At 35.5% G+C, this 23567-nt stretch overlaps 1 protein-coding gene across 1 annotated transcript in view; it reads left to right on the plus strand.

The window, feature by feature from the left end:
- Positions 1-23567, plus strand: part of LOC122813118 (uncharacterized protein KIAA1841-like) — a 1352705-nt gene that overhangs the window by 1284903 nt on the left and 44235 nt on the right. The gene's annotated exons all lie outside the window — the stretch shown is intronic.

The raw sequence follows: 23567 nt of genomic DNA on the forward strand, positions 1-23567 counted from the left end.
GTGGTGTTCGAAAGACATGCGTGAATGGGCGTGCCTTTGTTGAAGATTGGGCATCGGGCTGGCACCTCCACAGCATAAAATTCGACTGCCAATCATTAGTGGACTGGAGTTTCGCTGTGGCAACCCCTAACCGGGAAAAGCTGAAAGAAAAACAACAGATTTAGTAGAACTAGTTTTTAGATGATACCATGGACCTGTGTGCCCTTTCAATACTATAGGAAAGTGCTTCAGAAAGTTTCAAAATTTCTGGCAACCACGATGTTAAAAACTTTTTATTCCATATTATCAGGTAATCCAAATATTCTTATATTATTATGACTGGATCTGTTTTCAAGATCATCTACCTTTGATAGCAGTTGGGTATTTTGTCTTAAAAGAAATTCAGTATTATGTTCACTTTCCTGAATTCTGGTATCCATATCATTTTGAGCTGTTTGGATTCTCGATATTTGTTCCTTCTGTTTTAAGTCTTCATGGATAGTATTCATTTGATGTGTACATCTCTCCTTGAAATCATCCAGCTTCATTCTGTCAATTTTGCTGGCTAACTATTGTATATTAGTCAACAAGGATTGTATTTCCTTTTTTAAGGTAGTATCCTGATGTGCTGTTTTAGAGAAGCTCGTCTTTTAACTGGTGAAGATCAGAGTATCACAGAAATTTTGACAGGAAAAATTATATTATTCTAAACATTTTTTAGATACTATCCTTCTTTATATCAAGAGGAATAAAAAACTTAAAAAAATATCCACAATTAGGATAGTTATTTCATAAAATTCCTGTCATAGAAAATTTGAAAAGACAGAGCTGAAGATAAATGCTGCTACTCAGTGCTCTTCATGGCCACACACCCCCGACCGTCCATTTTTGACTGCATGTCTTTTTAAACTTATTGATGGTGACTCCATTTCTTTGTGTTTATCCACAAGTCCACTTTTTTATGTAAAGTCCAGAGCTTCAACCAGTGTATTAAATGTCTTTTGTCCTTCTGGCAGCAGCATTCTGATTTCTGCAGGGAGCAATGTCTGAGCTTTGATGTTTTATTTTTTTAGACTTTTGATTAGTGAGATGCACACCTTTCTTTTTGAAATTATTAAAGAAGTATAGTCATCATTAAATCTGGTTGTTGCACCATTGTAGGTTATTGGAGAGTTATTCCAAGCTGTTTTTAAGACCAAATCTTTATCTTATGTGGAGATGAACTTGACAATTATAAATCTTGACGTAACTGGGGTTTTTATTGAATAATTGTTTAAAGGGATTTGTGTGCCCTTTCTATCCCAAAGAAAAGTGACACTGGCAAGTTTAAGATTTTTGGGAGCCAGGTGTTTAGAAAACGTACCATATTATTTCCTCCTTCTTTTTCAGGAACACCATAAATTCTTATATTATTCCTTCTGGAGCTGCTTTCAAGATCATTTAACTTTTCTGAGAGTGTTTTGTTTTAGCAGAAATTCAACTTGTGTTTCATTTTCATTCAATCTGCCATCCACATCATTCAGGGATTCCTCTATGGTAGTGATTTGGTCAGAATGTTTCTTTATAATTTCATTAAGCAAATCAATTTACTTCGTATTTTCCTGTTTTATGGTGTCCATTTTACTCTTCAGTTTGTCAATCTTTACAGAAATTTCCTGTAATCTAGTTACAAGAGTCTGCAGTTCTTTCCTCATCCCATTTTCCTGCAAGGAAGTTTTCAGATGAACTTCTGACAGGATAAAATCAAAATAGAATCTTCAAAAACTAATTTTCTTGCTAGATTCTCTTTACACCTTTTTATTATCATGTGTAGAATGTTTTGGAGTCGATTTCTTTAGTTTATAATTGAATAATCCTGTCAGAAAAACTGAATAGAGGCAGAACAAAGTTTTTATGCTGCTTACTGCCTGGCATCTTAGCCCTACTGCATTCTTCTGAAGGTGAACCTGTCCTTATAACCACTCTCTGAGAAGCAGCCAAAATGACCATCTTATCCTTATCCTCCCATTCTACCAAACTGTGAGTGAGAGAACCTTCTCTAGTATTGCTGCAGTAACCTGGAACCACCTACCTAGCATACCCATCAATCTGCAGATTTAAAAAATATGAACAAAGGCCCTTGAAAAGAAGGAATATCCTGCTAAAAAATCTGGAAGTCCAGTTAGCATAAAATATGAATACCAAATAGTATAGAACTCTTCACACTTCTAGTAAGAATGTGAGATACCACTCTAAATGTTTAAAAAAATCAGAGAGGAAGGAACAAAAATGATAGAAAACTATAATCACATTATCAGAGATAGTGTAAGAATTTCTTTAAATTATTGGTGCCACTAGTAAATTGGTCATGTAGTATAGTTTTCTGTGTATAGTACTAGACAGCTTCAAACATCATGTGCGCTGAAAGGGATTTAAAAAAGTGTGTGAAGGAAAAATCAAACCAGAAAATAGGGGCAGACCTCCAAAAATAGGGACATGCTGTGCAGGGGTAAATCAGGTGTGAAAGTAGGAAGCTCCTTTGCAATAGGAACAGTTGAGAGGTCTACTACCTAGTAACATCTGAAAACAGGAGACCTCAAAATGGCTTTAAACAATTACTTAATGAGCACCTCCAGCAGTGCTAGCAGAATGCACCTTCTGCTGAGACAATGGCTAACTATATGTTACACAAAATAAGACCTGTTAAGGATAACAAAATGTAAGCAGTTGCTGAGCTGGATTATTGTACAATCACTATGTATAATGTGTGAATAGCTGTAAACCAGATGTAAATAACATTTAACCAAAACTATGGTTTATGTTTCTAATTCTGTATTTTTTAACCAACTTCTATTGCACATACAGTTATCAACATATCAGTCATAAACAAGGCAGTCTTCATGCATGGTGCCTTTTTCACATTTGTCGCCAGTGACAACCACCCACTCTAATCTTTGTCTCTTAACGCAACGTAGTGCATAGCAGGTAGCCCAGAACCGTTGGTTACAATGTATTCCCAATTTCTCTAGTTTCCAGTGCTTATAGGCCATTAACGTTAGTGACTGGCTGACCAGCCAGGTGACTTAATTCCTAACTAAAAGGCATTTAAGACGAGTTTTCTATACTCTTTTCAAATACATTAAAATACATTACTAACACCCTAAGCTGTTACTAAACTGAGCAGTGAAAGAAAAATTAAGTGAAACTTAATTAAAACTAGAATAAAAAGTGAACAAATGTTGCAAATCCTAATCTGTTCATAGTGTCTTGAAAGGCTTTGGAGCTACTGCACCACTTAGTATTCCTTGTACTAAGCACCAAATACATTTTTATGTCCTGTATAAACCAAATTTTTACCCAGTCCATAAATACTGTTGCAGTCTTCCCATCCCTTCAGTTGCACATTATAAAGTAGTTGCTCCCAGTACTTTAGCTAGTGTTTTTACACTGCCATCTCCATGCTTTTGTCCTTGAGTGCATATCTGGTTTCCTTTTCCCTATCAGCAGTAAATCTACCAGCCAATCACTGGTTTTACCCCTTCTCCAGGGGGACTGTCATCTCATTTCTAACAGCATCAGGTGTTTTATTATTTTTTTCTGTCACCTCCCCCAAAAGGCTTCAATTATTTCTTTGTCCCCCAGTCATTTCCCTGTCCTTCAGCATAACTTTCCACACTGCCACATAATTCAAATCTTGACATTCCTCCAGTTTGAGCCAGTAGGTTGCTTTTCTGTATTTCTTTAAATCTGGAGCTCACAGACCTCCCCTCTATATACATAACCTTTTCACATGCTTGAGAAATCCAACAAAAATTAAGTTCAAACAAATTTTTTATGTGCCCATAGCTGTTCCCTTCCAGTGGTGTCCAAAAAACTTGGCAGTAATAGAGTACATGGGGCAGTATATGCCAGATGAAGAACCTGTACTTATTCATCTAGTTCAAGGTTTAATTGCTTAAACTATTATACCCTTCAGTGTGTGGGAGATTGAGCTATTAATAGAGTGTCCTAATCAGACACTCATGTATTTTAGTTGAAGCAGCTGTAATGTTTTTAAACTTATTTTTCACTTCTACTTGGTGCAGCCTACTTAATATTACTATTTTTGTTTTTTTCCTTTTTCACTTTGTATTTGGAATATCTTCTGAATACCTCCACTTGCTTAAACTGCTCGGGGAGATCACCACCTGGATCCCTCGGGAAAGGAAGAACATCAGCTGCATATATTCTTGGCTTTAACTCTCTTCTTTCCCTTTTATAAGCCTTTATTTGTGAATGCTGAATTTTCCCACCCAGTCTACTGTTTGGGCATTCATATACTATTTGCAGATAACATTTTTCCTCACAGTGGATTATACCAAGTACTGTATTGACAGGGTTCTAAATACCATCAGCATGGTCCCCCATTTTGTCCCCTAGTAATTTATGCTAATTTTATGTGGGCATTGCCACTTTATACAGTTATTAGCTACATGTTTCCTCCCCTCCAAACATAAAAGGGGTCTTTATTAAATCAGTGAACACTTAAAATAACGAAAGCTGATTTAACGACCCTTTAAAAGCGAAAGCTTGAAATCCTGAAGACAAAATCGCTGGGCCATTTTCAGGACTTTGCCATTTCCTCCACTGTGGTGCAATCTCAGAGTTGGTATATTTAAGTAGGGGGTGTGGGGGTTGAAGTCCCCCACTTAATTTAGTGTTGTGAAGGTTTTTTTTTTTTGTGGAACAGCGATTTTTTTTTTTTCCCCTGGGGAAAAAAAAAATCACTGTTCCATGTCTTCGGGATTTCAAGCTTTCGCTTTTAAAGGGTCTGTAAATCAGCGTTCGCTGATTTAGTATAGACCCCATAAAAGGCCCACTCCAACAAATATATATAGCAGTAGCTCTTGTACTTTATCGGGAACTCAAGTGTTATCATCTCATTTTCAGTGAGCCATTGAGCTCAAAATGTCACTTCTCACTCATGCATGCATCAGTGCTTTCACATAAAGGCAATGAGTGAGGCCAAAGGGTGCTGAGAGCTATTACCATCAAACTATGCACTAAAAACTAATAAAGCATTTAACACTTCTCTGGTGACTGAGTCAACTTTCCTATTCTTCAAGAGCATTTTTCCTACTCTGAAAGTCCTGTCGTTAGTCTTCTTGCATCTTAATTATAATACATCCTCTCCCCATCCTCGAGACAAATCTGCACGTTATTGTCCATAACCTTCCCTTTAATACAGTTGAACTCCTTACCATCTCCTGTAAACTGTCTATATATTTTTAAGAATCAGTGCTGTGTTTTCACTTTGCTTTCATCTGATAGTCAGTGCCATAGCAACAAGGTATCTGATGCATTCTGTAGTTATGTCAAGAATCTAAATGTTATGTCAAGAATCTAAATGGCAATGCTCAGATCTGCTCTGAGCTACAACAGAATGCCAATAAATGTACTGATCCCAAGGATATTTCCAATATCCTGCCAGATTGATTTAGTGCCAACCCCCTCCCCCAAAGGGCCCATCTCAGTACCAGAAGATTGCCAAATTCCTGTAGTCACAGCCACACAGGTAGAAACTGCACTCTCCAAAGCTATGAATACAGCATCCATGGGACCAGATGACATCCCGGGCTGTGTAGTACATGGATTACAAAATTAAATTGCACTTCATCTAAGTGTCATGTTTAATCATAGCCTCACCTCAGGCTTCGTGCCCACTGAGTGGCGTACAGCTACAGTTATCCCACTCCACAAGGGGGGATCCACCTTGGATCCTGGGAACTACCAAAGGCATGGAAAGCATTATCATGGAACTTATAAACAAACATACTGGCAACCTTCGAACACTGGACCCCACCCAGTTTGGGTTCGTGAAGGGCCGATCTTGTCTCCTGAACCTGACTGACTTCTTTGAATCAAGTCTCCAGAGCTGTGGACGAGGGTAAGGCGGTCCACACAGCCTATCTGGACCTCGCCAAGGCCTTTGACACCATCCCCCACTTTGGAATCCTAGATAAACTTACTAAGCTGGGCATAAATCCCTATGTCACTCAATGGGTTGCTAACTGGCTTACTCACAGAACCCAGACTGTAAAAGTAGCCAAATCCAGCTCAAGACAAATGACAAGTGGAGTACCTCCGGGTTCAGTCCTGGGACCCACTCTTGTTTGGCATCTACTTCTCTGAAGTACAGGCCAACACTAAGGGACTCTGGCTAACAAAGTTCGCAGATGACTGCAAACTGGGAGCCATTATTGAATCCCCAAATGATGTGGATATTCTACAAAAGGGCCTTACAAAAACAGATGCTTGGTGCCAGAGCCATGGGCTCAAGCGTAATGCCAAGAAATGTATAGTTATCCCCTTTGGGAAAAACCATGTACCCATGAATTGCCACATAGGTGGCAGTACACTAAACACCAAAAGTATGACAAGAGACTTAGGGACACAGGTGGACAGTGGTCTCACCTTCGATAACCACATTACCACAACAGTAAGGAAATCCCTCTATGTGGCACACCTCATCACTAAGGGTGTTTCATCCAGAAAAAATATGTCATTGTCCCATTGTACTCATCCCTCATTAGACCCAGTATGGAATACAATGTCCCGTTTGGTGTGTACCTCACAAGATATCTGCAGCAGCTGGAAAGACTGCAGAAATACCTCACTAAAAGAATCACAGGCCTATAGCAGATGCCCTATGCTGACCATCTAAAAAACTGCAGCTATACTCTGTGGCATATCGTCTACTCAGAGGCGATCTCTGCTTAACTTACAAGGCCGTGTCAAACCCTGAGCTATTGGACATGCTTCACTTAAAGAAATCCCAATCCCAATCCCTCAGAGCCACACACTCCAAGGATCTAAACCTTGTCATCACAATGAACAAAACATGCTGGAGGGATAGGTTCCTGACCCAGAGACTCCCCATACTCTTGGATAGACTGCCCATACATGTCAAGCAGAGCCTCCTTGGCCCTCTTCAAAAGGAACCTTGATGATTGGATTGGAGATAGGAAATTCACCCTGGGGATCACGTCAGTCACCCTGCTAGACAGGGGGTCCAGGGAAGTAAATATTGTGGGAAGAAATATCCGGGAATTGTTTGGCTAGGCTTGTATAGGCCCTAGGGCCAATAGCCTAGTACCAACCTATGAGTGGATGACCATATAATAGTGAACATGGAGTCAACTGCCATCCCATTGATCATGATCCACATTCCTCCACTCCTGTATTAATTCCACTTCTTCTGAAACACAGTGCATCTCATAAGCAGAGGAAATATCTGCCTTGGGCTTCTGGAACCTGTTGTCCTTCTATTCTTAAGAAGGGATTTGATGTCAGCTTCTCACCCACTCTGTTGTCCATAAGTCTCAACTGCCTTCATGGCATCCTCCAGGAATTCAAGCAATCAGGATTCCTCTGACAGCATCAATTTAATTGTGATTGTGTATGGTAATTGACATCTTATCTTCATTTCTCTGCATCTCTTCTGTACTGGAATAAAAGCAGCATGGCCTTTTCTAGTTGAAGCTGAAAAGTCCAGAGACACACAGACCCTTGCATCCCCACATTGCAGAATCATGCCTGGTTGCCAAAGTCTCTAACACTTTTTCCTGCAGAGCAAAGGTAGCAAATTTGACCGAAATAGGCCATGCCCTTGTCACTTTGTGCCAGGGGACTATGCGCCCTTTGCAGTGCCAGGTCTGACTCGGGTAACTGCATCCACTCATGTAGTTTTTTCTTCTTAAAACCCAAGCAGTCTAAATCCTCCAGGATGCCTGCAAACCTTAAATTATTTTGCATTGACCTATCTTCGTAGTCCACTATTAAGGCATCCATTAACTCTAGTTTTGTCTTGGTTGCTTCAATCTTTGTTCTCAGCAGCTCATTCTCTGTTGTTATGGATTGGATTGTGTCTGTACTCCTTAACCATTTCTGAGACTTTTACGTGATCATCCAGTTTTATGTAGTTGTCAGTTCTGTTGTTTATTTTTTGTACCTCCTTATAAATCATAAAAAGTATGACTTCTTATTCTGTTCAGTCTGCTGTTGAAGGATCCATAGCTGCCATGCAGTTGACAGTCTTTAACCCTCTTGTTTGCTTGTTTCAGTCATCAGCCTTTTTTCCTCCCTTTTGACATAAAATTGACTCCAAAAGGTACTCAGTAGTGAGTCCCCTTCTTGAACGAGCAACAGTACCTATTCTGGTGGTATTTTTCAGTGGTGGAATCTAGTTTATTGAACTTTTTTTTCACAGTGTAGGGGAGAGCAGAGCTTTTCCACTTGCTACTACACTAACACCATACTAGATGTCCTGTCCTCTGAGTGTATTATGTCATATGGTTGTAGAAATGCTTGGTGCCAGAGCCATGGGCTCAAGCGTAATGCCAAGAAATGTATAGTTATCCCCTTTGGGAAAAACCATGTACCCATGAATTGCCACATAGGTGGCAGTACACTAAACACCAAAAGTGTGACAAGAGACTTAGGGACACAGGTGGACAGTGGTCTCACCTTCGATAACCACATTACCACAACAGTAAGGAAATCCCTCTATGTGGCACACCTCATCACTAAGGGTGTTTCATCCAGAAAAAGGATGTCATTGTCCCATTGTACTCATCCCTCATTAGACCCAGTATGGAATACAATGCCCCGTTTGGTGTGTACCTCACAAGATATCTGCAGCAGCTGGAAAGACTGCAGAAATACCTCACTAAAAGAATCACAGGCCTATAGCAGATGCCCTATGCTGACCATCTAAAAAACTGCAGCTATACTGTGTGGCATATCGTCTACTCAGAGGCGATCTCTGCTTAACTTACAAGGCCGTGTCAAACCCTGAGCTATTGGACATGCTTCACTTAAAGAAATCCCAATCCCAATCCCTCAGAGCCACACACTCCAAGGATCTAAACCTTGTCATCACAATGAACAAAACATGCTGGAGGGATAGGTTCCTGACCCAGAGACTCCCCATACTCTTGGATAGACTGCCCATACATGTCAAGCAGAGCGCCTCCTTGGCCCTCTTCAAAAGGAACCTTGATGATTGGATTGGAGATAGGAAATTCACCCTGGGGATCACGTCAGTCACCCTGCTAGACAGGGGGTCCAGGGAAGTAAATATTGTGGGAAGAAATATCCGGGGAATTGTTTGGCTAGGCTTGTATAGGCCCTAGGGCCAATAGCCTAGTACCAACCTATGAGTGGATGACCATATAATAGTGAACATGGAGTCAACTGCCATCCCATTGATCATGATCCACATTCCTCCACTCCTGTATTAATTCCACTTCTTCTGAAACACAGTGCATCTCATAAGCAGAGGAAATATCTGCCTTGGGCTTCTGGAACCTGTTGTCATTCTATTCTTAAGAAGGGATTTGATGTCAGCTTCTCACCCACTCTGTTGTCCATAAGTCTCAACTGCCTTCATGGCATCCTCCAGGAATTCAAGCAATCAGGATTCCTCTGACAGCATCAATTTAATTGTGATTGTGTATGGTAATTGACATCTTATCTTCATTTCTCTGCATCTCTTCTGTACTGGAATAAAAGCAGCATGGCCTTTTCTAGTTGAAGCTGAAAAGTCCAGAGACACACAGACCCTTGCATCCCCACATTGCAGAATCATGCCTGGTTGCCAAAGTCTCTAACACTTTTTCCTGCAGAGCAAAGGTAGCAAATTTGACCGAAATAGGCCATGCCCTTGTCACTTTGTGCCAGGGGACTATGCGCCCTTTGCAGTGCCAGGTCTGACTCGGGTAACTGCATCCACTCATGTAGTTTTTTCTTCTTAAAACCCAAGCAGTCTAAATCCTCCAGGATGCCTGCAAACCTTAAATTATTTTGCATTGACCTATCTTCGTAGTCCACTATTAAGGCATCCATTAACTCTAGTTTTGTCTTGGTTGCTTCAATCTTTGTTCTCAGCAGCTCATTCTCTGTTGTTATGGATTGGATTGTGTCTGTACTCCTTAACCATTTCTGAGACTTTTACGTGATCATCCAGTTTTATGTAGTTGTCAGTTCTGTTATTTATTTTTTGTACCTCCTTATAAATCATAAGGAGTATGACTTCTTATTCTGTTCAGTCTGCTGTTGAAGGATCCATAGCTGCCATGCAGTTGACAGTCTTTAACCCTCTTGTTTGCTTGTTTCAGTCATCAGCCTTTTTTCCTCCCTTTTGACATAAAATTGACTCCAAAAGGTACTCAGTAGTGAGTCCCCTTCTTGAACGAGCAACAGTACCTATTCTGGTGGTATTTTTCAGTGGTGGAATCTAGTTTATTGAACTTTTTTTTCACAGTGTAGGGGAGAGCAGAGCTTTTCCACTTGCTACTACACTAACACCATACTAGATGTCCTGTCCTCTGAGTGTATTATGTCATATGGTTGTAGAAATTCTATCTTAAATGTTCATCTTTGTCACCCCCTTTGATGCTGCTCTACATTTAAACTATGTAATTAATTTCATTGCTGTTTGAGCCTGGGTCATGGCTAAAATGGATCTGATCAGCCCACTTACCAGTAAAAATAGTAAGTAAATAAAAAAAAAAAAAATTCTGTACTAAAACTTGTATTTTTGAGAACCAAGGGTCTAATGTGTGCTGTCTGAGAGTAGTGGATTGTCCTAAAAGCTGCACATACAGTAAGTTACTTGGTTATCATTTGAGGGAAGTCATGACTTAGTATTGTAGACCAGATCAGATTCTGTTTATATAACAAAATAAATATATTTGTAGTCAACATCTGCATACTGTGGGTTATAATAATATAATCTCTGGCTAAGGGGTGTTTTATTTAATTTTATTTTTGTTAACCAGAAAGTTCTGACATGGTATAACTTGTTTTCATCAGAGAACTGTGGAGAAAGACACTATGCAAAATCCTTCAGACGCTGAATGCTGAATGAACATTTTTGCATAGGGAGTGCAGTGCACATTCAACAAAGTAAGATGGGATTTTATGAGTAGGGCAATGGAAGCTTTTCACATTTGTTAATGCATTAATAAGGTTAATTATTACTGAAGAGGACTGAAGCTCTGAGCGGCTTTTGAGCTTTTCGTGTGCCTAGAGTCCAGGGTTTAATCCCTTCCACCTTAACTTGCTAACTGTGTGACTATTTCTATTGTCCATATCATAAGGTTGACTGTGTAGTCACATTAACTAAATTCACATACAGATCCTGGTTAAAAGTCTCACCAACTAGGTTGGGAGGGTGGCTTAATGGCTTAGGTGTTTGCCTTACAAACACAAGGTGCAGAGTTTGAGTCTCACAAGGGATAATTGGCTAAGCTTAAAATGGCTCGCAAGGGCAGTTAGCTTAGTACTGAACTATGAACCTGAACCTAAGCAATTCACATAACCAGGCAGGGCTCCTGGGTCACTTCTGAAAAGAAAGTTTGCCAGTGGTGCTTACCGATTCAACAAGTAGGAAAACAATAAGTATCCTTGTTTGCTTTTGCTGAAAGAAGGGTTCTCATAGTTGCTAAGGACATAAATATTTCCCAGTAAAACTTTACATTCCTTCAAGTTAAGTATATGTTGGACAGATACTGATAGAGTTTTGAGCAGTCTTTTACGTTTTTCTTATCTAAGAAGCTAATTAATATAGCTACCCTGTGTATTCAGTTAGCATTAAAGCATCTGTGATTCTGCTGTTTGTATTTCAGTTTCTTGAAATAAAATTAAATCGAAACACTTTAATTTGTGTCCTTAATTTAATAATAAAACATTTTTCTTTTAATGAAATACTGCATATCCCTAATAGCTTACAATTAACTCTCAGAAATTATAGAGGCTGTGACACTTAAAATGTTCACTATGCTGTAGTTATTTTATCATGTAGAATAAAGAACCTCAAGGTTATGTGTAAAACGTACTTAGTGTCACTGAGAAGAAAACAAATATGTCACTTTACTGAGACTTTTAACCAGGATCTGTATGTGAATTTAGTTAATGTGACTACACAGTCAACCTTATGATATGGACAATAGAAAGAAAATAACCAGAATTTGGTAGCTAGTTAATTCTTTGACAGTTATCTGTTCAAATAATTTTCTAACGCTTTGTCAGAAATGCCAGCCAGTCCGAATGGGTCATCATAATCGGTTGTAACTAAAGACGTGATTCTTTTAAGCTAGAATATAGGATCCAAATTGCCTGAACCATAGTAAGATCTTACTGCATTTAACGATGTTGGCTGCCAAAAAAGCAATTGCAAGAATATGGAAATAATCATCTAAACAATCTGTAACTGAAGTATTAAATACTGCACAGGAGATAAATGAACTGAAAACAGAACCTTTAAGAAAGGCAAGGGAAGGGTCAGATTACATTGAAATAGGATTTGTAAAAACAATACTTACATAATGTTAATAATGATATTCAGTAGGAAGAAGAGTGAGGTTTAAGGGAAGGCAGGAATTTTTATTTTAATCAATTTATGCAATGTCTGCGTGAATTAAAATTGTTAAAATATGTATACTATATGAAAATAATGGAAAATGTTACTATGGTTGGCGTTCTTTTCTGTCAGTATCTTTGTACTTGTGTCATATTTAAAATGTTATGATTCAATGAAGGTGTTTACAAAAAGTGTAAGAAAGAGACCGAGACTTTCATTGGCTACATATGCTTTTATGTAATTGGCATGGACCCTTGACAGCTGCAGCGACATATGCAAAAGTGTACTGGGCTAAATTCCTGAAACTCTTGGACACCCAAATTATGCATGCATTGAATATGAGGCAGCTGTAAGAATTTCTCAGCAGTGGGGGTGTGTGGCTTGGACGGAAGCTTGAAAGCAGCATAATTTCTCTGCAGTTCTGTAACTATTCTGACCGGATTTATTTTTAAAAATCACCAAAGATAACTTCAAAGTAACTGATTCATAAACTGGAAATTGAAAGCTTTCTTTTGGTGTATTTTTCGATACACAAACTATATTTTCCTGTCAAAATTAGCAAGAAGAAGTAGAAAGGGAGAACTACATCTGGGAAAAAATGAGCATTCTCAAATCTACACAGCAAGACAATTCTATGAAGAAGGAGATACACTCAATTCTCGCTAACATTCAAGACTTAATAACAAAAATGGACAAAATTAAGGAAGACTCTAATCGAAATACTGAATGATATCTTAAAACAATAAAAAATCCAGATAGCACTAGAAAAATCAGTCTCATTGACTGTAGATTGATAGAGGGAGAAGAAAGCATTGAACATCTACAACAGAACAACAAACTTATTAATAAAGTGGATGATCTAGAGAATCGGTCCAGAAGAAATAATATCAGGATCTATGGTATACCAGAAAGAATGGAAGGAGATAATATAGTTAATTTTTTAACAGCATGGCTTCCCAAAACTTTAAATTTATCCAGAGGCTTTCTCATTTGGCATCGAGAGAGCCCACAGATCACTATCTTCAGCCTCATCCAATAGCAAGAATACATATCCAAGATCTAATATTGTAAGACTTTTATGTAGCCAAGACAAAGCTCTCATTTTAAAATATGCCTGGGCTCTCTCTCCCTTGAAAATAAATGACCAGGTAGTCAGATTTGATAATGACTACTCCATGGCTATTCTTGCAAAAAGAAAAACTTTAATTCCTCTTATTAAATCACTAAAACAAGCTGGTATCAAGGCACAACTGACATACCTTGCCAAAATAAAAAAGCTGCTTGCCAGAGGGAAAAAGAACCTTCAAAACCATTGAAGAATCAAATACCTTTATAAAGAAGAAGAATCTAATAAATAGAGAAGAACAAATGGATACTACCCTTACATTAAAAAGACAAGCAGCAAAATCTGACTGGTCTGTAAAGAAGAAAAAGAAATCCAGAGACAAGTAAATAAATAAACTTGATTTTCTTTTGATTTAATTAAATAGATGATCTTTGATTTCATAAAAACATCTACAAGGATAAATAAGGTAAAATCTTTGTTCCTTACCCCTTATTCTTTACCTGACATTAATAATTTAATAATTTTATAATATGATTTAATAACAAAATGTTACCTAAACCAGCAAATATAAGTGTTATAGGAAGCTGTGATAATTCATAAACTACTATATGTTCCAAATTTGCATTATCTATTCTTTACTTGCTCCAGATATTTAAAAAGTGAAGAGAACTTCACAGATGGATGTTGCTGACATAAACTGTAATGTCATACATATAAATATAATGTCTATTTATGAAGTTATATTCCTGCATGCTTCGGCTATAAATTTATGAGTGGCTCTAAAGCCTTCTGCTAAACTTGTTCAGACCACTTGCTAAATATTGATTATATTATTTACTTGGGAGATATTTACTATGGTGAGCATTTATGTTGGCTTGATTGGAACTGGGACTTATGTAATAGGGTTGCTTTTGTTTGCTTAGAGGTTTTGTTGCTGATTTTTTGCTTTTTCACCAAGGACAGCTGTTAGTGTTAAATGCAGGTGTTTAATACATCTGCAAGCATTTTTTAAGTAACCATTCCCACCCTTGTACCTTAAATCTTCACTCGGAACCTTTTGAAAGACAGCTCGAGATCTCCATCTTCATTTAAAGCTTCATATTCACATGGAAACAATTGCAATGCTTCGGATGAGGTCACAGTTAACCCTTGAACTCTTCTCTGACTTCCAAAACCTCCAGACCCGCCGGAATGCAACGGATACAGCAGAAGAGCTGATAATACAAAATGACCCTGCAAATGATAAAGAAAACAAATGTTAAGTAATTCTTTTAGACTCACATATACTAAGAAAGACTTTTACTAGTTTTGATATCTCAATAGGCCACCTTTATGGGCTGGGAAGATTAAAATTTGCTACTTTCCTCTTCATAACTGCACAGGTGCAGAGTTTAAGGATTGCAGAGCTACATAATGTCTTTAGCATTTTGAGACCTGAGGAAAGTGGAGGCTGGTAAGGATTTGTCTTACTGATAGATAAGGTTTTAGGTGAGTGCGGTACTACATTGAGTGTGACACATAAAGGACTGACTTTAGAGGCATTTCTCAGCTATCAATAAGGTAATGGCTGAATTAAACTGGGCATCAGTTGTTGAGTTGTCAGAGTAGGATTTAGGTGTATGAAACTTAGCAGGTCACAACATTGACTTAGAAAATCTCTCTTGCTTTCATTTTTTTTAAATAATAGTCATAAATCTATTGTAGGACATACTTAACAAGCAAAAGCATTAAACCAATATATTGGTTTTATTTATTCCACATGATCTTTTAAGAATCACATGCAGGGACTCTAATAGTTGTATAAGCTCTCATATTATTGAACTTTTAGTTCTTACAATAACACAGTTTTCTTCCAAACAGATCATATACTATGCAGTGATTCAGTTATTGGATTACATCACTCTTAAGGCATTCAGTTTCACATGGTGTTCTAGATTGAAATGTGTCTGCTTTTACTCTGCAGCTATGAGATTCACTTACTTGTATACTTCTGACAAGATTAATTTGGCATTGCTCTATTATTAGAGATATCAAATTTAACTTTAATTTCCTTTATAAGTATCCTTGTGTTTGAGAATGTTCTCTTTTCTTTTCTTTATATATTCTGGGCCGTCTAATGATTAATATTTCACTCATATCATTCTCATAAAAGGCTCATTCAAAACTATCAGAAAGACGGATACTGACCTATTTTTCCTCTTTGTCTCATTTACTTGAGGTACCTTTTCCAGAAGAGTCAAAAGGCTGTCATTTACTTTAACAATCAGTTTTAACATTTGCTTAATATACTATGAAAGGAATCTTGACAAACAGGAAGCCAGTTAGTGTTCTTTAATATGTTTAATTACTGCTATATTCAGTTTTATGTATTTGCAATCAGAATGTCAAACACTAAGTCAATGATTTTCTTTTCAGCATAAAATGATGACAATAACAGGAAGAATGTGAGGAAAATCCGATGCAAAGTAAAATAATTTGTTAAACTGTGACAAATTACATTGTATTACAGTACTTTTAGAATGGGGTGTTTTGTAAGTTAATGTGTAGAATTAGACCAGGCTAAGAATAAGGATAATGTTGCCTCTGCAGTTATCTGTAGCTTTATACCTATACGGCAAATATTTATGAGTTTAAAAACTCCCTTTTTAATGATACATGTATCCTTCCAAGACACATATTTCTTTTTGTTTCTGAGACTTGGCACTGCAAACAATGTCAGTGATACTACAAACAACATCAGGAGTGTTGTGTGCGTAATACATAATATCCGCGATGTATGATTTGCCAGTACATAGTATAAACCACTGCAGTGAAAATGTCATATGTATGTCAACATGAGAGGTTTGCAAAAATAATTGGAAATTTGACCTTGCACTCTTAAAAAAAAAATTTTTTGTCTTTGTTATCTTAACATCTAGTTGCTGTCATCTTGATTATATGCATTTCAGTGTAGTGTTAATTCAGTGTACTAAAGTAGATCCATATAGACACTTTGGAACCAAAAAGTGAAGCTTATTATTCTAGGGTTGTATATTCCAAAAGGTGGTAACACCCTCTAAATTTTACAGGTTTACAAGGTATATATCTATGAATTGCTTTTATCTTCTAAAGCCATAAAATACTTAGTGCTGCAATGCAGACAGCCAAAAGTTGTCTCTCTGTAATGGACTTAACAGCAATAAAACTGTTAATTACTTCATTCTACTTTTTTGTGTAGCAGTGAGAAGTATTGTATATCCTGTAAGTTATTTTAGCTTTTGCTTGCTGTTCTGTGGTGATCATTGTATATGTTCTAACATGAATATAGAGGATAACAGTGCTAAGTCAGACAATTTGTTATGCATTTCATTGATATCACAGAGGTGTATAACAAGGTTGAGTTTCTTCACCGGACTAAAAAGTGATGCTCATTACTCTAGGGTTGCATATTCTATAGAGTAGCAACACCCTCTAATTTATTCAAGTTTACAAGGTATCCCAATGATTTCTCAGACATTGTTCCAGGATTTAAAGCAATGTCAGTATACGGAGAGATTTCAGTAAAATAATTACATCAAATCCCTGCTATATTCCTCTTATATGATAAGATCAAAATGCTACCTCTCCCGCCTATGATCTTTTAACCTCCTCCAACTCAAATGAAAAACATAGATTGTATATGAGCAAAATTAAAATGAAGGTTTTAGCATTTCTGACCTACTTTTCAACAAGACAGACTTTTAAATCTGTTTGATAGTTCATTGTATTATACAAACTGCAATGATATGGTTTAATGTATAATATGTGAGTCAATTTTGTTTTTTAAATGAGATATATTCTTAGAATAACAGGTTTATTTAACTTCACTTTATTTTAAGATTCTGCTGTCTAGATACTTATCTGTTGCTCCCTTTTGTTTTCATCACTCATTAATAGATTAATAGCAATAGTATCAACCCTTAGTTTCAGCATATTGCCTTAATCAATTATTTAAATGTTCATAAGAAACAGAAATCTACTTTAAATGAATAGTATGCTGGTCCCCCCTTATAGTTTGTATTTTAAAAAAGCTTTATACTGTCATAGTTATATCCACTTATAATACATGCTTTATTTCTATTGATAAATAATATACTATAAATATAAACAAGTGAAATAATACATCTTTACTTATAACACGTAATAGACCATTATACCATATTAATACTATATGCGGTAGTCTATGACATAAAATAAGTAACTTATACTAGCAATTTTATATTCTTTATAATGGGTATATTGCAGTTGCTGATTCTGGTTATTCTATAAGATGTGATACTGCTAGTCAGTATTCAAGTTGTTTTTTCTTAAACAAAATAGTTAGGTTGCATTTTACATATGTATGTTTTAAAAATGTATTATTATTTCCAAGATGTTAAACAGAATTTTTAAGATATTATACACTATATGTAAATACTTCAAAAGTTTGTTAGATCTTATTGGTTCTACATTATCCATCTCTTTCTTCTTTAGATAGCAACTAAATATGCAGTTGCAGAGACCTATCCTTAATAGAAATGGGTTGGCAGACTTGGGGCTTATATGTAATGCATATAAAACCAGAAACACTAAGTTCCATGAAGAAGGTTGTTATTCTAAATAATACAGGATTTTTTTTATTAGTTATAGAAATTCTGTCCATAACAAAATTTGTTTCAACTTGTATTACAAATCTCTCTTAGGAAGTCGTCATAAATGCTTAGATATTACCCAACACATTAAATGATGTTAACATATAAATGTCTATCAATAATGAATAATATTAAGAGAGCAAATATTAATAAATATCTCTCCTTACACAAGGCAGATATAGTATTCCTTCAAAAGACACATTTAATAATACAAGACTTAAATAAACCTTTACTAAAAAAATTAAAATACTAGTTAGCTCTCAATTTAACTACAAAAGAAAAGGTTTATTAATCCTTTGGGGAAAAAAGCCTGAAACCCCCAGAAATCATAGGCACACATATAGACAAAGATGGAATGCTAACATTAGCAGCAATTAAACTTGAAAAAAAGTACTATACACTAATAAACTCTTATTGGATTCCCAACATTGGCACAAAAATGGTAAGGAAGTACTTACATACTATAACCTTGCACTCTAGAGGGGAAATTTTATTTGCAGGAGACTTTAATTGTATCCCTTCTTCTAGTGAAACAACAAATACTAAATCCTTTAAAACTTCCCCTGTAGCAAGACATTTACAAAACTATATCAGTATTAGAAATTTAAAAGCTATATAGCATATAAAACTTCCTTCTTCCCTAAAGTTCTCCCACTACTCATATAGATTTGAGACACTAATATTTACAAAGTCTTAATATTGAATTCCCTACAATCAAAAATAGAAAATGTACTCAATATCCTGCCCCCTTTCTGACCATAATGCCATTACTTTTAATATAACTTTCCACACAGAAACTTTAAATCATTGGCAAAGAATACCAGCTTATATTACAAGAATAAAAGGGTTTCAAGCCTGGATGTTAACTGAAATAAATCAATTTTAGAGATAAATAATAATAATAGTGAAGTTTCAGACACAATTCTATAGGACACCCTAAAAGTTATGTTATATGGAAAGGTTAAAAACTGGTATATAGAAAAAAGAAAAGAATGGGATAAAAGGCTGGAAGATATTCAAAATGAAATAGATAACATAAAACATAATCTTACATTCAAAGACAAAAAGGCTCTAGATAATATAAACAAATTAAAGAGTACCAAAACATTTTGCAACATAAAATAGCTATACATTTAGAAAAAACAAACTATATTTATATTCTATCAACCCTAAAAGCTTACATAAAGTTGCAGTAAGGTCTAAATGTGTAAATGAAAAGAATCATAGAAAAGAAATTATAGATATAGAAAACAAAAATAATCTGATATGAACAGTATATTATACTGTTTCAAGAAACATTATGAGAACATAAATACTCCTAAATCAATCAGTGAAAATGAAACTCTAGATAAATTCTTAATAGATAATTTCCAGAAGACCCTATCCTCTGATAATATAGCCAGAATTGATAGACCTTTTACATTTAAAGAACTAAAAGAACAAATAAATTAAAAAACTAATAAATCACCAGGTTTAGATGGCCTGATCCCTGAAATATATACATTTTTTTCTGACAACATATTAAAAATACCGTTAAGTACATTTCATGAAATTAACAATACGTTTATTAGACCACCATCATGGAAATACTCTCTTAGCTCACCTATACTCAAAAAGCTAATAAAGAACCTACTTCCTGTTCTTATAGACCAATCTCACTTTTAAACATAGATTACAAGATTTTTATGAGTATCGTAGCAAATAGAATTAATTCCATTATATCTAATCTAATTGAAAAAGACCAGACATGTTTTTTAAAACATAGAAAAGTTCAATATTATAAGACTTCTATCCCTAATAGACATAGCAAATAAAAATGAATTAACTATAATGAGTCTTGGTGTAGATAAAGCATTTGATTCACTTAGCTGGTATTACCTATTTAGAGTATTAAAACATTATAACTTTTCTCCAGACTTTCTAAAACTAATTGCAAAACTTTATGAAGACTCCTTTGTAAAAATAGGTTCTTTCTTATCCTCCTCCTTTAGACTTACAAAAGGTACAAAACAAGGCTGCCCCTTTCTCCATTAATTTTTGCACTAGCCATAGAACCATTGGCTAATTATGTTAGAAATAACTCACATATAAAAGGTTATGATCTAAATAATGACCTATCCCTAAAGATTCAACTATTTACAGATGATCTGTTACTGACTAGTGGAGACAGTGAAACATCTTTAGACCACCTACTTAATGCTCTGAATTTATTTGAAAACTTGTCAGGATTAAAATTCAGTCATAACAAAACCCAAACTCTCTTAATAAATACAAATGTAACTGATAAAATGAGAAATTATAAACACTTCAATTGGGATACTACACATATAAAATATCTAGGTGTCTACTTCAATTCAAATCTTAAGGAAACAGTATATACAAACTACAGTAACTTAAACGTAATCACCAATCTCATAGATAAGTGGAACAAACTCTATTTTACATTTGAAGATAGACTAATGTTCAAAATGATTTTACTACACAAAATGCATTACATTAGTCAGTCTCTGATCATTCTCCCACCTAAGAAAATTTCAAAAACGATCAACAATATTCTACTAAAATTCCCACAAAAACCCAGGATATCTTTGCAAAGACATACTGCAAGTTGGGAAGAAGGAAGGATTAGTTTGCCAAATATTGACTTTTACATAAATGCTGCTATCTTTAATACAGTCTTCCTATAATTAAATGTCTCATATAACTCGTATTGGAAATTATTACACAAAAAAATTGCTAACGAGTAATAAAAGGCTAATTGAACCTTTCATTACAATACACGGAATTGTCTTTATATGGTCATTAAAAATATATATACAAAATAAACAGAAATTAAAATCTTGCTCCTTCATTAACCTAATACTAACGCACTTTAAGAGATTTACTCAATCCAATCAGTTAAAAACGTATTAATATCTGCCTTTCCAATTGCCCACACTAATGAGTGTTTAATTACTTTTGATATTAACAAAATGTTTGAATTCAAAAATAATGATTTATTATACTGGAATCAGTTTTTGTCCTCCAATAAAATCCATCCAGCAAACTGTTTTAATTGCCAGGTATGGTTTACATAATAATAACTGGATAGACCTACAATCCTGTAGAGAATTTAATTTATAACACAATTATATTCACCTTGTAAACTCATGGAAATAACATACCTAAAATACTGGAACTAATGTTGAATATTATAAGTGGTTCTTTGAAGGGCACCTCATTTTTATCCTTGGTTTATAAAGCTATTAGATTTGACTTCAGTTTTATAAATGGTTCTTACTGGGAATACTCTAGTAAAATAAATAAAGAAGAATTTACTATTAACAATAAAAAAACTTCTAAAATTAATAGGGAAAACAACTGTTTCTCTTTACTGGAAAATATACACTTTGAAATTCCTTCACATATGTTATTTCACACTACAAAGAATTGCAATAATGTATAGAAAGAATGATATGAAATGTTGGAGATATAATGTAATAGATGCTGATTGGTATCATATGATTGTTACATGTACAATGTATAATTTTGGAATGCATTTAAGGATTTCTGTAAAGCCTTATGGAATGATAATTGTATAATTTCCAACACTCTCATTCTGTTCAATGTACCAATACCAGAGGTTATATCCAAAAGTAAAGTACATATATTATGGTCAATTCTTGCAGTTGCAAGAAAAGTTGTTACAAAAAATTGGAAACCCAACTCTACCCTCTCTTTTAAGAATGAATGTATATATTTAGCTATATGTGAAAAAGAAATTTCTACCATAAAGCTTAAAATAAGAAATCTAAGTTAATTGCCTGGGAAAAGCTATACTTGTTATTACAAAAATTGTAAATGATTTCTTGAATGTTTATGTTAATCTAACTTTGTTATGGACTCTGTAAATAGTTTTTCTTCTGTTATGATTGTATACATGTTACTTCTGTTATTACCATTAAAAATAAAAAACATTTTTGCAAAAAAAAATTCTCAGCAGTGCTATATGAATCATCATTCATTCATTTTTCACTACCTGCTTTATGTTCTTTAGGGTCACAGAACAACTAGAGCCTCTGATGCTCTGTGGTTGCAGAGCAAATAATTCTGGATTGCATGTCTTTTCAGAGCAAATAATTCACACACACACACACACACACACACACACACACACACACACACACACACACACACACACACACACACACACAGTTTGAAGCTTTCAAATTAATTTATTAGTAAGATTTTGGATGTGGGAGAAAACTAGACATCCCCAGTAAAAACCCATTCAAATCCAGGGGGGACATGAGGGGGCATGCAGACTTCAAACAGGACACTCGGGACAGGAACTGAAACAGAGAACCAAGTTCTGTGAGGCAGTGACATAAACAGCTGCCCTAGTTTGCCAACCTCCTCTTAAATTAACCTTTTTTGATACATGTTAGTATAACAAGACTGAAAATAGATTGTAGAAAACAATAGTGTCCACTTCCCTAAAATATTTGCAGTGCCACTTACTGTAGGTAAAAGAGTTCTGTTATGTTAGTTGCACAGCAAGATTGAGAAATTGTGAAAAATTCTTAAAATGGTTTAAAATAAATTTATTAACATGAGTTGTGCAACCTTTACAATGGAAAAATATTTTGGCATACTTATAGTGGTAGAGTAATGCAAATATGACCATTTTGAAATTACAGAAGTTATTGAGACTGGAGAGGAAATGGGAAAATGTGATCTTTCAACATCTACTAGCCACTGATGCATGTTGGTGCTAAGAATACCAGACTAGGGTTAGAACACCTAAAGGAGTACATCTTAGACGTTGAAATGGATGTTAATTGAAAAACGAGCCTGTAGTTGTAGCAGTTGTCAGATACAGCTGTAGACTGTCTGTATAATGAAGTGTTTCAAGACATATGGGCTGTATTTTTCTTTATTAACACCAAAACATATGTATTAGGCTATCCCATAGTTGTAAAGGAAAGACATTCAAACAAGCTCTTATATCATGCTGAACAAAACATAATATATTTAGAAGGCAGCCATGAGTAAGAGATTCCTCAACTAATGTTTTCTACATTATTGATGAAAATGTCTTTAATTTCAGTTAGTTTTCAGGTGTTTGGCTCTTTTAGTGAGGAAACGTTTCTCATTGCAGGTCTCCATAATTGAATCCAAATTCCTGAATACCTTGGTTACTTTTTTATTGCTAAACTCGGCCAGTCCCCATTTCTCAGATATGTATATTCTCTAACGTCAGTAATGGGGGGAGCAGAATTTGTACTTGTCTTACACTTTCCCTCAGAAATGATCTGATGGAAGGCATTGACAGAAGGCTCATCTTTTCACTCGTGTGACATTAATTCCCAATTTGGTACTTGCTGAGAGATGGATGAAATCTGATCAGAGTCTGTCTGTTTGATACATCTCCTCTGTAAGTGAGGCAAACAGCCCCATTCAGAATAAGAACTGGTTTACTTAAATTAACAGTGCAGTGGCCTTTTCCAGG

This window comes from Protopterus annectens, chromosome 1.part1 (genome assembly GCF_019279795.1).
Source record: "Protopterus annectens isolate FY-2018-M chromosome 1.part1, PAN1.0, whole genome shotgun sequence".
Taxonomy (NCBI): Eukaryota; Metazoa; Chordata; order Ceratodontiformes; family Protopteridae; genus Protopterus; species Protopterus annectens.